The sequence below is a fragment of the Malaclemys terrapin genome, chromosome 5 (assembly GCF_027887155.1).
Source record: "Malaclemys terrapin pileata isolate rMalTer1 chromosome 5, rMalTer1.hap1, whole genome shotgun sequence".
NCBI classification, from domain to species: Eukaryota; Metazoa; Chordata; order Testudines; family Emydidae; genus Malaclemys; species Malaclemys terrapin.
In genome coordinates this window covers 100147234-100162098 of record NC_071509.1, presented here as the reverse complement: position 1 = coordinate 100162098, position 14865 = coordinate 100147234, and the positions used below count along the sequence as shown (strand labels likewise).

General features: G+C 39.6%; 1 pseudogene; it reads left to right on the top strand.

The window, feature by feature from the left end:
- Positions 1 to 1113, top strand: part of LOC128838527 (bifunctional heparan sulfate N-deacetylase/N-sulfotransferase 3-like) — a 42665-nt pseudogene extending 41552 nt beyond the window's left edge.
- Positions 1114 to 14865: the final 13752 nt, after the last annotated feature.

Here is a 14865-nt window from a genome sequence, read left to right as displayed (position 1 = left end):
CTTTAGGCCTGAAGAGCTCTGTGTGGCTCAAAAGCATGTCACTCTCACCAATAAAAGATATTACCTCACCCATCTTCTCTCTCTAATTGCCTGGGACCAACATGGCTACAAATACATAAAATATTACAGGAAACTGTCATATGCTGAGACAAAAAACCGGAAACAGTTTCACAAAAAAGTAAAATTTCAAATCTTGTATTGTTTACCACAGTGTAATATTAATTTCTACTGTGATCAGTATGTTGATGAACTTGTCATATGGTGGGAGGAAGCATAGTCTGGTGTTTATAGTCCAGGGATAGGGGAGCCAGGCTATCACCCCCTGACCTTGCCCAGCTTTAAAATGGGGATAATACTACTTGTCTATCTCATGTTTTGAGGCCTACTTCATAAATTTGGACTAAGTGTTGAGATCTTCAGACCTGAAAGCTAAGTAAAAATATGTAAATGTAAAATTAATCATTGGAGTGTATTTTTAATATATATTTTTCTTTTCCAGGTACATGGATTTCTTTCGCATCCCTGTCAATGCAAGTAGTCACTTTCTGTTTGAGAAGACAACACTTTAATTCAGAGGACGCTCCCAAATGATTGGCTTTCCTGGTCCCAAAGGCTAAGATCATCAGCATTCCCATTGGATCACGCATACTCCTGGTATCAGGTATAACAGAGCATCCTCTTGTTCACATGGTGGCTTTTTCTTTAATGAACTATTGAAGAAGTGTAATGTAACTGCAGTAAAATATACTAATTTAACTCCTTACTATGTCTAATCTGAAGCAAATCAATTTTATTAATGAAATATATTTAGCACTGCCAATGTCATACTATCACGTTTGTAAACCACTGCATTAAGTCTTTAAAATTCAAATTATTTTCCTGCAGCACCAGTATGTGCTTGAGGAGCCAGCTGCACTGAAGTTCAGTTTCTATAAAATGATCACAGATGGATCCCAAGTCCCTCTAGAATTAAGGATTCTGTAGAAGAGAGATCTTGAACAGTACACATACAGAAATATGGTTAACTTACTTTCTCACCCCCTTCAGGTGAGAAATACAGGCGTAGATGATAAAAGTGGACTGGAGGCTGACTTTTTAAAACTTGATGGCTAAGTTATGGTGCCCAGTTCCACTTTCATTTTCAAATACCTCTTATATCTACAAGCCCAAGTCCAGAAATGGTGCCTCATATGGATGTGCAAATTGCAGATTATGCTTCCGTTCGCTATTTGAAGCTTAGAGGTCCTGAATATCTCTATTGTAGTGGCCTGAAGAGGAAACAGTGTACTTCCATAAATGGATATGCTCTCACCTTCCTACTTCCTACTAGAGATTTATATTTGCAAGTTCCATGAACATTAACTGAAAATCTGTGTATTAATCTTCAGGCATTAAGAAGAGATTATACACTTATGGTTAAGCATATGAATGGAAAAAAGTTATTTTTTCCTGTCTCCAGACAGTTTAGTTTTCTTTTATGATATGTTGTGGAATAGCAGCAGTGGCTACTCGCTTCAAAATTATATAGATCATTGGATCCATAATAAAAGTTATTCCATCTCCCTAAAAATGTATAATGAGGAGAAAAACACAATAGATTTACAAGGTATTCTACGTTGAAAGGGTAGATATAGAGAGATATATGACATTAATGTAATTTCGCAGCTTTTGTCATTTTAATTTCCACTCAGGAAAATTAGGGTTGTAACTGTTGTTCTAATGCCTAGTGATTCATATTGAAAGTTAGCTTTTAGGGCAAAAGCTATTACACACTTAACTGCCATTACACACATAGTTAGAGCTGAAAGGTGAAATCATAGCCAGGTGTTCTCCCAGACAACAAACACCAGTGCACTTGCTGCACCATCCTTGAACATCCTATGTGGTAATTTTAGTCATGCACCCAGTCCACTTTCAGTCACTTATCATTCCCAAGGATGACAGGAAGAATCAGGGGCTGTTCTCCCTACTGGGATACTGACTAGCCTCCAACCTTGCACACCATGCAGATTCTGGCCGTGTGAAAGTGAGATTGAAATACAACAAGAATTACTATCTTGCATTTTATTTATTTATTTTATTTACCCATCTACTCAATATAGTACTGTAATTATGTCATAACCACAACTTAATGCCTAAAGAAATTGGCATGTTAGAACATGCATGTTGTAAGGAATGCAAGTGCAGATCTTATTAGGGGCATAGGGTCTCTTGTCTAAGAGGTCTAACTAGAGCCTTGTCTACAATAAGGTTTTATTTTACCAGTCCCCACTGTAGATAACACTGATTACAACAGTGGGGACAAGAAGTCTCCCACTTTTCAGCTATGCTATGGCTAGTGACAATGGGAATTCTAGTAGCAATCAAGCCTTTCTGGGTTCAGCAGCCAGTTCAAAACCTGCTCATAGCTAGTCCAATTGACAATACTGAAATTAGCTGCATGAGTTAGAGAGCCACCTACCTAACACCCATATTGCTGAAACTATGTTAGAAATAGTAGGATTTTTTGTAAAAATACAAAATTTTAAAGGGGACAGACTGAGCTTGTATTCTTCTTTATTATGTTTAAATGGGGACTAATAGAAGTTGGGGTTTTGTGTTAGGGTTTTTTAAATACACCTCTACCCCAATATAACGCGACCCGATATAACACGAATTCGGCTATAACATGGGAGCGCTCTGGGAGGTGGGGCTGCTTTACCGCGTTATATCCAGCAACGGGGCTTGGGCAGAGATTTAAAGGGCCCAGGGCTCCCCACAGCAGCCGGAGCCCAGGGCTCTTTAAATCACCGTCAGAGCCCTGCCGCTACTACCCCGGGGCTCCGGCAGCGGGGCTTGGGCGGCGTGTCAAAGGTCCCAAAGCTCCCCGCAGTGACCGGAGCCCGGAACTCTTTAAATCACTGCTGGAGCCCTGCCACCACTACCCCTGGGCTCCGGCAGCAGAGCTTGGGCAGCACTTTAAAGGTCCCGGAGCTCTTGCTGCTGCGGGGAGCCCCGGGCCCTTTAAATCACCACTGGAGCCCTGCCACCACTACCCCGGGGCTCCACCATCAGGGCTCGGGTGGTGATTTAAAGGGCCCGAAGCTCCCCACAGCGGCTGGAGCCCAGGGCTCTTTAAATTACTGCTGCAGCCCTGCCACCTCTACCCTGGGGCTCTGGCAGCAGGGCTTGGATGGCGCTTTTAAGGGCCCGAGGCTCCGGCTCCTGCGGGGAGCCCCGAGCCCTTTAAATCACTGCCAGAGCCCTGCCGCCGCTACCCCGATATAATGCGGTTTCACCTATAATGCGGTCAGATTTTTTGGCTCTCAAGGACTGTGTTATATCAGGGTAGAGGTGTATTACAACTTCTTGTTTAGAGTGCAATTTTTTCTGAGGCCTGGAAACATCTAGTTTAATGATAACATCACAAGAAGCAACTGAGTGAAAGCTGAGCTATGGAGATTGGAATGAAATTTTGGTCAAACTGTTTAAAGCTTTTGAGGTTTTAGTTTTTTGCTAATGGCATTTAACATCAATGACTAGTTAACATTTTGAATAAAGGAAGATGTTCAGTCACGTAGACTTCCTGATGGTCTATTAACAAAACAAAAGGAAACCATATTTTCCATTCCCTAGAATTTTAAGGCAAAAGAAACAAACGTTGTAGGTCTTCATTACAGGTCTCAAACAAGAAGGAATGGGGACAAGCCAACTTTTTTTTTAAATGTTGGATCCCTTTAAGACATGAAGACATTTCTATTACATCTGTTGACACTCAGCACACAGAGCAAAGTCACTGACCAGACCAAAGCTAGACTCTGTATTCAATCTGCTTTTAGGGCCTGATCGAAACCCAACTAAAGTAAATGGAAAGATGAGGATCTGACCTTTAAATATTATCTGATTAACTGGTAGCAGATCTACTTATGCTAGCTCATCAAAAGTGCTTATCTGCTTGCTGCTACTAAAATGAACTTCCAGAAGAAAATACATGAGTTGCACAGTGAATTTTGGAAATTTGTGAATCAATTAATATATTATCAGTGATTAAATTTATGTAGTCTCTCAGGATGATGCAACATTAAATGTGCATTTGCTTCATGAGATATACTGAGGCTTCAATTCAGGAAATTATCTATTTTCAGAATAGCATTTTAACGTGGGCTTACCTCTAAATGTGTACTTAAATTTCATTGGATTTATGTGCTTAAGCAGTTGGTTAGGCCAGTCTATTCCGTTCAGCACCGAAGTATTTTCTAAATCAGAACCTAAACCTGAAGAAAAAAATCTATTCATCTTTTCTTGTCTATGTTTTCATTTCACCAACTTTAGGCCAGCTGTGTAATATTTTTAAGAGCGTTTCAGATTGAATTTTTTTGTTACACATGTGGCTGTCAATTTCACTTCCAGCTGGAACCATGAAAATCCGCCTGGAGAAGCAGTTACCTTTATCATAAGTTTAACTTGACAGCTACTCTGCAGCATTTTCAATTATAATCCATTTTTAACAAAAGAAGTGCCAGTCCAAATGTGTTGGGGAAATGATATTTTATAGTGAGCCTATATGTACTCTATCCTGCTCCAAGTCAGTATCAGGATCCCATAGTGCTATGCTCTGAAACAACACAGAGATAAATATTATACTGTAATGGCACACCATTACCTGCACCTTCCAGTGCTAAATTAGTTAATAATATAAGGCTCAGTTGGCCATTTCAGCAGACCTATGCATTGGAAGCCACACTGCACCAGAGAGAGCACTGGCTGTAATTATGGAACTCCCCGGTGCATGCTTGCATTGCATTGCATATATGTGAAGGGTGAGAACTCAAACCTGCAGACTGTAGCGTGCAGCAGCAAAGCCACTCAAATCAGATTTCTCCCATTTGATCTTTACTCATTCCACAAGTCTCCAGCTTCCTGTGCTGCTGAATGCTTTTATTATGAAGCAGCAGGAACCTAGCACCTGAAAAGCTTTGAGTCGTGGGACGTGAAAGCTTGAGCATCAATAAAAGCTTTTTCTGCTTGGAGTGTAAAGCTTTAAACTATGCATATTTGATAGATTCACCAGTGCCTCATTTTCCTACTTCCTGCCCAGGTCTACTCCTGAGGCATGACCCAGTCTCCATTCCTTGCTTTAAGTCACAGGCTTTGTCACCTTTTGATGCAATGTCAGAAAGATAATCAATGCATCACCAATTATATTTGTCTCCAAAGCTCCAGAATCTGTTTCATCGAAAACAAAATTAACTTTCTAGCCTGCCTGGTCGTAAAGAGAACCTTTAAACATGAATTAAGTGTAATCTAATACAATGATATCTGCCTGCATCTACAGCAGGGATCGGCAACCTTTGGCATGCGGACCATCAGGGAAATCTGCTGGCAGGCCGGGCTGGTTTGTTTACCTGCAGCGTCCACAGGTTCGGCCAATCGCAGCTTCCACTAGCTGCGGTTTGCCTTTCCAGGCCAATCGGGGCTGTGGGAAGCGACACGGGCCAAGGGATGTACTAGCCACCACTTCCTGCAGCCCCAATGAATAACCTAGAACAATCCTTAGAATCTGAGAAAATGAATGTTCCGTTCTTTAAAGGGACATACTGCTGAATATGTCCCTAGCTGGGCAATTTCCATGTGAAGGTACCTCATCGTTTTCAGAAGGATGTGGAGCCCCATCCTGGGCAGCAACTATGAGCTTTAGGGGTTGGTGGAAGGACGTAGAGTGAGGGGAAATCTGTTAAAATAGATTGTCTACAGTTCTATGAGGGGACACAAGATTCTTTTTCTGAAGAGCTTAAGATCTCAGGGTAATATCTTATTCCCCTTGAAACTGATGGCAAAACTTTCATAGATTTCACTGGGGCCAAGATTTCACCCAAAATAATCAAGATAAAGTAAAGATGGGGTGGAGTAGCAGATGCACAGACAAGTGAAGTGTTGGATTTTTAAAGTTAAGTGCCCTGTGGGTTTTTAAAGAGCATCTAGGCATGTATCTTCCAGCCACCCATGAAGTCCTGGACATTTTTTTTTTAATTTTCCCTTCTCAAACAACCTTGATGGAATTTCTCTATTGGTTTGTCTGCTTGGATGCAATACAATAGCTTTTGAACATCACATCTGTTCAGTTTGAATACCACCGTCTGAAAGTTCAGGGAGTGTTCTAGACATCAGTGAGCAGAATCCTGTTGCTTTTGGTGAAAGAGACAAATGGGGGGGACACGTGTATCCCCTGCTATCTAGTTAGCAGAGCTGTCAGTCATAATCAGATCTGCAAGTATACATAGAGCAAAGAATTACTTGATGGCACCATTAATATCTTCTAGCAAAACAACACCCCCCCACACACATCTCACCTTTGTCCTTCATCCCATTTGAGTTTAAAATGTTCACAACCCAAATGACTTATCTCCCAGACAGAGGAAAGAAAGAAATAATAAGGGGGCAGTGGTGGGGCATGGAGGGAAAGGAGAAAATGCGGTGGCAGACCGAGACCTTGGCATGAATAAAAGCTATTAGAAATTAAAAAGTTGCTTTTTGTTCCCCATGCTGTGAGCTACCTAACTGCTGTGTGATGGATGCTCAGTCAGCAGGGGTAGCTAGGGGGAAGGAGAGTGGAGGTCCTTGTCTCCCCAAACCCTGCTCCTTGCTTTGGTGGGGGATGTGGGACAGAGGGAGAATGAAGACAATAGCTGCCTTCCCATCCCTTCCAATCTGGAGGGGAAGAAAGGTACTTTTGGAGAGGGAAGAAAGAAGAGACATGCACAGAGCTCCTGGCATGGGTGGGGGGAAGAATGGGGGACCCTGATATGGGACCAGTGGGAGCATGGAGAAAAGGGGTGCAATCAGGCCCCTCGCAGAGATGGTGGGAATGGGGTATGTATGCACAAACACGCTGGCATGAGGAGCAAGGGACATAGAGACCCTGGCATGGAATGACTAATACAGAAATCCTGGTATGAGAGGGGGAATGGGAGATTATGGGGAGACACTGAAATAGAGGGGGATAGGAAGGTGGCACACAGGGAGATTCTAGTGGAGAATGCACACACCCTTGTATTCTTCCAAGGAGCTTGGTGTACAGGAGCAAAAAATAATAATTATTATTATAGAATCCATAATCTATAAACTCTAGTGACTACCCTACCACCATACATCACCATGTATAAGTTCCACCAACCGTCCTGATCATAGTGTTCCATCCTGGTTTGATGAGGCTTTGTTTCATAGCACTGACTTAAAAGCCCCCTTGAGCTGTTAGCTGAAACAGACAAAGCTGATTAGAAATTCTGTAACATTTTTGACATCTTCATATTAAGTTATCATGTGTCTAAAAGTAGAATGAAGAAATTGCACTCTCCAAGTATTTCACACTGTTCTCTACTGAGTATGTCACATTTCAGGTCAATGCATCCATTCCATTAGTACAATGTCAGCAGTAGTAGCTGTGCTTGGGTTGTGTTTGACTCACAAAAGCTGTAACTCAGCAAAATGGAGCACATTTCATATTTTTATAAAATATTTCCAGTACTTAGTTTGAATCCTTTCACCTATCTTTCCTTGGGTGCTGTATTATCTTCCATTCTGAAAAATCAGTCTCAATAGGAATAAATAAATAAATAAATATAATCTGTTTGCAAAATGTTTTTTTATTATCCCATTAATCTATTTTCTGCTTCTCTCATATCCTGAGGATATGGATAGAGAATGGAACTGATTTATGAAAAGGACTTGATTTATGAAGAAAGGTTAAAAGAACAAAATAGAGAGTGCTTTGCTAAGCCAAGACTAAGGGGGAATATAAACCTCTACTGTGCCATATTTAAAGAGTGGAAATGTGAGAGAAAGGAATTATTTAGCACAAAGGAATATATCTAGGAGCAATGGAATTAAATTTAATAAGGGTTTAGGATAAGATGGTATTTACCTCACTCATGTTGAACAGCACCTGACACCATGAGTATTCTCACTGAAGTCAGTGGGATTTCTTGCCGAGTAAGATGCTCGTCAGTGTTAAGATACATGACAGATTTGGGGTCAGAGATATGAACTTTTCATCAAGGATTATGTTATAATAATACAATCTTCCCTGAGTAAGTGCTGACCGCAGGGCGGACTAGTCACCAAACTATGATTGAGTCAAGACTCCACCCACTCCTCACCACTTGCCCCAGAGAGGAAATCGCAACAAGCTACAGTCCTTTCCTGAAGATCAGCAAACCTGTTGACAGCACACATTATGTATATTTACTCCTCTCTTTTGATGTTTAGGTAAAGGAAGAGAGTCGAGTTGAGATGGTGTAGGTTATGAGTTATAGTATGGTACAAATGGCTTTTAAAAAAGGTATATGATGGACTGGATCAAAGATAATGAGATTAAATGGGTATTTAAAGTCAACTAAATGGCAGGGAAATAATCAACCAAAGGAACAATGTGGAAACAATGTTCATGGTCAAATTCAAATCTAGAATGAAGAAAGCATTAGAGAAAGCACTGTTAGGAACAATTCCCTATTGACTGGCAGAGAAATGAAACAAATGTCATTGTACTGTGTATTTTTTCCACCGCTGATAACTATTAATATATTAACTAAAGAGACTCCATATTCATATGTATGACATTGATTTCAGATTTGATCTGACATCTTGTAGATTTCTAGCCATCAGCTCAAACTCAGCATAGCTAAAACAGAACTCTTAATTTTTCTCCCCAAACTCTCCCAGCTATCTTCTATCTCAATCACTGTGGACAACATCACTATTATGCCTGTTACTCAGGCCCATAACTTGGGTGTTCTCTTCTACTTGGACCTCTTTCAAGGTTGTCACATCCAGGTTATGTCTAAAACTTACAGATTCTTTCTTTATAGCACTTTAAAATACGACTTTTCCTTTCTATTTGCACAGCTAAAACTCATCCAGGCTGTCATCACCTCATGTTGGTTATTGCAGCATCCTTTTTCTGGCCTAGACAAAGGCAATCTTGGCCCGCTCATATTCATTCAGAATGCTGCTGCAAAGATAATTTTCCTATCCTGTCGCTTTGACCACTTCACCCCTCTCTTTGCATCCCTCCGCTGGCTCCCACTTCTCTATAGGATCAAATATAAGCTCTGTATATTCAGCTTCATGGCCTTTCACAGCCTTTCCCCACACTACCTATCATCTCTCATTCAATATTAAAAAACCAAATCCCACCTCCAATCAGCCCATGATGCCAGTCTCTGTTGCCCACTTATTAAAATTGCAAACCAACACTTCAGTGCTTTCTCCCATTCTGACCCTCAGATGTAGTAGGAGCTGCCTGCAAAATCCTCTCTGCTTAAGACTTTTCTTTTCCGTGATGCCTAGAAAATCTTGACAATGGTTAGGTCATTGGTATGCTGAAACAACAGGGGACTCATGCCAGTCCCTCTCAGTTTGAATCTGACCCTGCCATTTCTTATGTACATGGTACTCATTATGGTATATCATGAAAAATAATAGTTTGCAGTGTAACAAATGGAAACACTGAACTGTACATGTAGGATGGGACTATTTATGTGCTCAAAATTAAGCAAATGCTTAACTGCTTTGCTGGATAGGGACCCTAATGCATAAAATAGTAACAGATTAGGCTGTGTTCAGTGGCCTGGCCTTTCTTTTAATGCACACTGTTCATGAGTGTATTACATTGAGCAAAGCCAATTCTTGACTTCAGTGTGAACAGTGGCTATCAGACACATCAAACAAACACAAAGAGCCAGTGATGATTTAGGCTGAGAAAGAAGACTTATTTTCAGAAGACAGCATTTCGTGTTTGATTAAGAATTTAATGTGTAGTTAGTAATACCTCATATAGGGGACATGTTTTGGGGGTGGGGAAGTAGTGAGCAATGTTCTTTGTGGACTGTCAATTACAGTTGGGATTGCTTCTTTGAATATAGGCATTCTGGAGCTGCTGCAAAATTGAGTAGTGGGGACATCAAGGGTAGAGCAAGATGGCAAGTAGAAAAAGCTGCTATGCGGAAGACAAAGTGGAGTTAACAGATCCAAATGGGCAGAGTGAGATAAGCAGCTTTCTGAAACCAGAGAATGATATTTCTTTGTTAAGAGATTCGCAGTCATGTTAAAAATGGGGTTAGAAGCATGAGTGAAAGGCAGTTTCTTCAAAGGCCGCTTCATGAAAGGTGCTGCAAAGGGAAGCAAGGCTATATTTTGAAGACACAAAAATAAATAGAAGTTGAAGAGAAGCAGAAGAAAACAGTGGGGTGGAGTCGGGTGAGGAGAAAGGTTGGGACCCTGAGTCCTGAAACAGTGTCTCTGAAGTCACATAAATAAGATTGGCTTTTTTAAAATGGGATGTTATTTGTGTGTTCTGCCACAGTTTACACTTATTTCAGTTAAATAGTAACACTGTGAGAGACAGGTGAGAGCTGAGCAAAAGGAGCAGCAACACAGAGGCAAACAGAAACTAAAGAAAGCACCCGTAATGGGCAAGCATCTGTAATGGTAAAAAGAGTTGTCTTTGTGTGTGTGTGTGTGTGTGTGGTCTAGTCTATTTTTGAGGACAGAGAAAGAGGACAAAATGAACCAAGAGAAGTCTGAGTCCCTGAGCCATGAAGAGCAAACCCCCCATAAAATAGTAGGATTAAGGAAAATGGACATCTGAGTTAAAATTAAATAACTGATTAACTGAGATATTAAAATTAATAGGACTAATAACTTAATGTAATAACTTAATCCAGTTAATTCTTTATTTTTAAACTCTCTATTGCCAATTTATTATTAATTCTGGAACTTTATTTAAGGGCAAAATATGTAGTACCTTTCAGGGTTTACCTAAGTATAAAATGGCCAACATTCACTGACTATGAACAAGACAATTACAGTATAATTAATTGTTCATAATTTATAGTGATATCCTTATCACTAGTTAACTATTATATTTAGTTTTTATAGCCCCACACTCAGAAGGATAAGTAGTATACTATAGTAAACTAAGTAGTTCCTTTTACTTATGTTACATTGGCATGAATCTACTGGCTACATCTACTATTGAAAATGGTGAAATGATCAGGAATTGATCTTCGGAGGACTGGTAAAGGCACAATAAAGAGGGATCCAGGAAAAAGGGAACGTGAACCTGTAGGTCAGCAACAAGAAAAGTGTGGTGGAAACATGAAACAGAATGCGACTAAGTAGGAACATAGGTATTGCCATGATGGATTAGAGTAATGGTCCATCTACGCCTGCCTCCAACAGTGGGCAGTACCAGATGCTTCAGAGGCATATACAAGAAACCCGCAGCTGGCAGTTATGGATTAATCTGTGTAAATGGAATATTTCTCTTAATCCCCATTTAGTTAGATGTTGGGTTTTGCCCTGAAGCATGAGGTTATATATCCCTACCAAAACTATTTTTTTAAATACTTAGTGATATAATTCTGGATACTCTTGTTATCCATAGAAATATCCCAGCCATGTTTGAATCCTGCTAAACTCTTCGATTCTGTTATGTCTTATGGCAATGAGCTAGCCTAAAACTGCTGAAAGAATGGATGCAAAAAGGAGATACTTTGGGAATTTTGGGCCAGATTTTTAGGGTATTGAGGCAGCTAAAGATGGGAGTTAGGCATCTAAGCATTTCTGAAAATCTACTAGGCACCAAGTGCATCCTTATGTGCCTATCTCCCTTTAAAAATCTGCCCCCAAATTTAACTGTCATATTTATCTTATCTATTCTAATCCTTCCCTCACCTCACTGCTACAATGATGTAAATGTGAACCATTATAGCCAGCATCGATTAATGGATATTTTGCAACGAAGAACTTGTATTCATTTTGTTTATTTACCCTCAGATACTTTTCCTTTTCACATTGTTGGAGTCACTGTCCCACCCACTCATATGCGAGCGGAAACCACCACCAGTTTGGTTGACTTTATATATTACTCTACATAAACGCACATCATTTGAAAGATAATTATGTCTACATTAAGATGAGGAATGATGTGGGAGCTGTCACATGGTGCTATCATAGAAAGGGGGCTAAACAATTACACCAACACATTAAGAAGAACACTTTGAAATATTTGCATTTGTTTCTGTTAGTTTAATGACTATGTATTATTTCAAGAGAGAAAATTGGATTTCTTTGTGACCTCAAAGAATCACAAAAGCAATCTGAAGGATAAAACAAATTCTGATGATAAATTTGTACTGGTATCATTGAAATGTAAAAGTGCTGGTGACTTTTCTACTCAACATCATTATCATCATCTTGTTCAGCATTATGATCTCTGTCAAGAGTGTGTGGGTTATGACAGTCTTTATTGCCTTGGCATGTAAACAGTTCTGTGCAGGGAAGATTGTTCTGAGTACAGGCACAGTTGATTGTGCAGCAACTTCTACTGGTACAGGAATAAATAAGGTCTTGTAGCAGCTCATATGCCATTGGGCCTTTGAAGAATACAGGAAGTAGTTCATCATTCACATGTTTGCATCCATGTTGTGATAGTGATCCAATATCCGGTATACCTGTGTGTTCAGACATCCAAATCTTTGTTTACCATGATGCTTTTTTGACATACTCTTCAAAACTGTCCTCAAGTGGTAGGAGTTTGGCCAGTGATTGTTCTTTCTAATGACTAGTTTGAGATGCAAGCAATTCAGGTCTCTTAGAGTATCCTTGTCTTTCTGACTCTGCTACCAACTTCCTTGCTGCAAAAATTATGGCTTGTTCATAATTGGCTGGTATTTTTTGCATCCAACATTAAATCCTGTCTGCTGCTATCTTTCTGCCATTTTCATAGTTACTGTTGTCATATCTGTCAAACAACTTGATTACAGAATTAGCTTTGTCAAATCCTTTTAGGACCTACCTCATTCAATTAATCAAATGTGTGGAATCTGTCTTCAGCCATCGTTGGTATGACAGGTATGGTATCTCTGATTAACACTGTGGTTTCTTTGTTTCAAACTCTTAGCTCATGGATTCTTTCAGTTTGAGCTTCCAGCTGATGCCCTAATTCAGCTGTCTGTTTTTCTCATTGTTTCAGCAGCATGGAAGAGAGACTTATGCATAGGTGTTATTGGGGTGACTAAGAATAATTGTCATTTAAATATCATCTCTGCATCTTGCTAAAACAATTTCTGGACTGATAGCTGCTGTGATTGTTCTTCCTTTGCCAGACTTAAATTTGGTCTTCTTGGCCATGTCAGCATGTGTTTGATGCAATATTTCTTGACTGGGCTGAAGAAGCTACATGTACCATCAGAATCAAGTGCTGCACCTCCCACAAATCTCTCATTTGTTCTTCACTAACATCTGCTATTTTCAGTTGAGATTCTTGTACATTTGATGTTACATGCAGTCTACTAGATACGTTGATAAGTGGATGTGATTCAGGGTCAAAGCTGTTAATCAGGCTCACTTGCCAGAAAGCCATCCACAAAACATTAGGATGACTTAAATTCCTGCTTCAGATTACTAACTGCTTGGATAGCATCAGCTAATGTTATTGCACTACATAAAACAATGGTAACTTCCCTTGTCCTTGCTGTGCACAGAATTAAATTGCAGAGCCATCATGTTTTTTCTAATCTTGCCTGTAATTTACTACTGGAATAGCTTGCAGTTTCTACATTTGAGGAAAATAGGGCTTTATATCTTCATCGTAGCTCGGAGAGGATAAGACATAAGATAATTGTCTATCTTTTCAATCAGTTGATAAAATGCAGTGTCATAAGGTGACTGTACTGATGCAGTGTAACCAGATGGTTTTGCTTTAAGATTCATTTTATTCAAGTAGGAAGAAAGGCATGTTGAGTGATAAACTGCATTCTTAGCAATCAAGTCTTCTACAGATATTCAGCGCAACATGTTATCTCATCTTTGAAGTGCTGCCTCCCTTAGATTGGTTGCTCTCTCAAATGCTTCTATTTTATGAAGTTTTTTGTCTTTCTTGTTTTTCTCAAGCAAACAATTTGACAGGACCAAACACTGAAGGATGTGCTTCCTCTGGTGTCTATAAAAGCAGGTGAACACGCTACTTTCTAATCAGAATCAGAGTTAGTTTTCTTTCCTGTATTCAATACAGCTCTGACATGCACCAAATTCTACTAGTTCATGTATTTCTGAAAGCAACCATTGTGATAGAGTATTGGTGGCACATCATCTAAACTAGAAAACTCATCCACTAGCTGCCAGTAGAGTTCATCTCTCCTGGCTTCTGCTGTCAGCATCACAGAATTCTGCGCAGCACTGGTGACTTTTGACGGTTTTGTAATCTATTGATTTTTCTTGACAAATAACACATTTTTTCAAAGTTTGAGGAGGGTCCTTTTCTCTTTGTTGTAAGCTTTAAGGGGCATTTATCCTCCATGTCCATATACTGTAATTTACCTGTGGAGGTAAAATTCCTAAAGAATATTGTTAGCATTACCACCATTTTTCATTTTGCATATGTGTAAGGACTGGTGCTAAATTAGATATAAATTAGGTCTATTTTAGTATCAAAATTGCCAAAAAAATTTTGTTTAGTGAGCACTTTGATTGAAGCCCAATATGAAACTGCGTATCTAACGCTAATCCTTACCTGTGTATAAGTGTCACTGAAATTAAAAGCTAGTTTCTGGAATATCTCAAAGGCTAGTTCTACATGCATATGCATTTACAAATTAAAATTTTCTACCAGGCAGATAAGGTGCTACATTGTATGGACAAAAGCTTACAAATAGAAAAGCATTACATTATGAAGTCACAGAAATTTACATTTACCCACTATGCAGTACAAACTAGGGGCATGCAATCTATTGTTACTGGTGTAAAACCTTCAGTGTGAGACTGATCTGGTCAGCAAATTTCAACTGAAAATATACTGAAAAATAAAACTGAAAACGATTATAATCC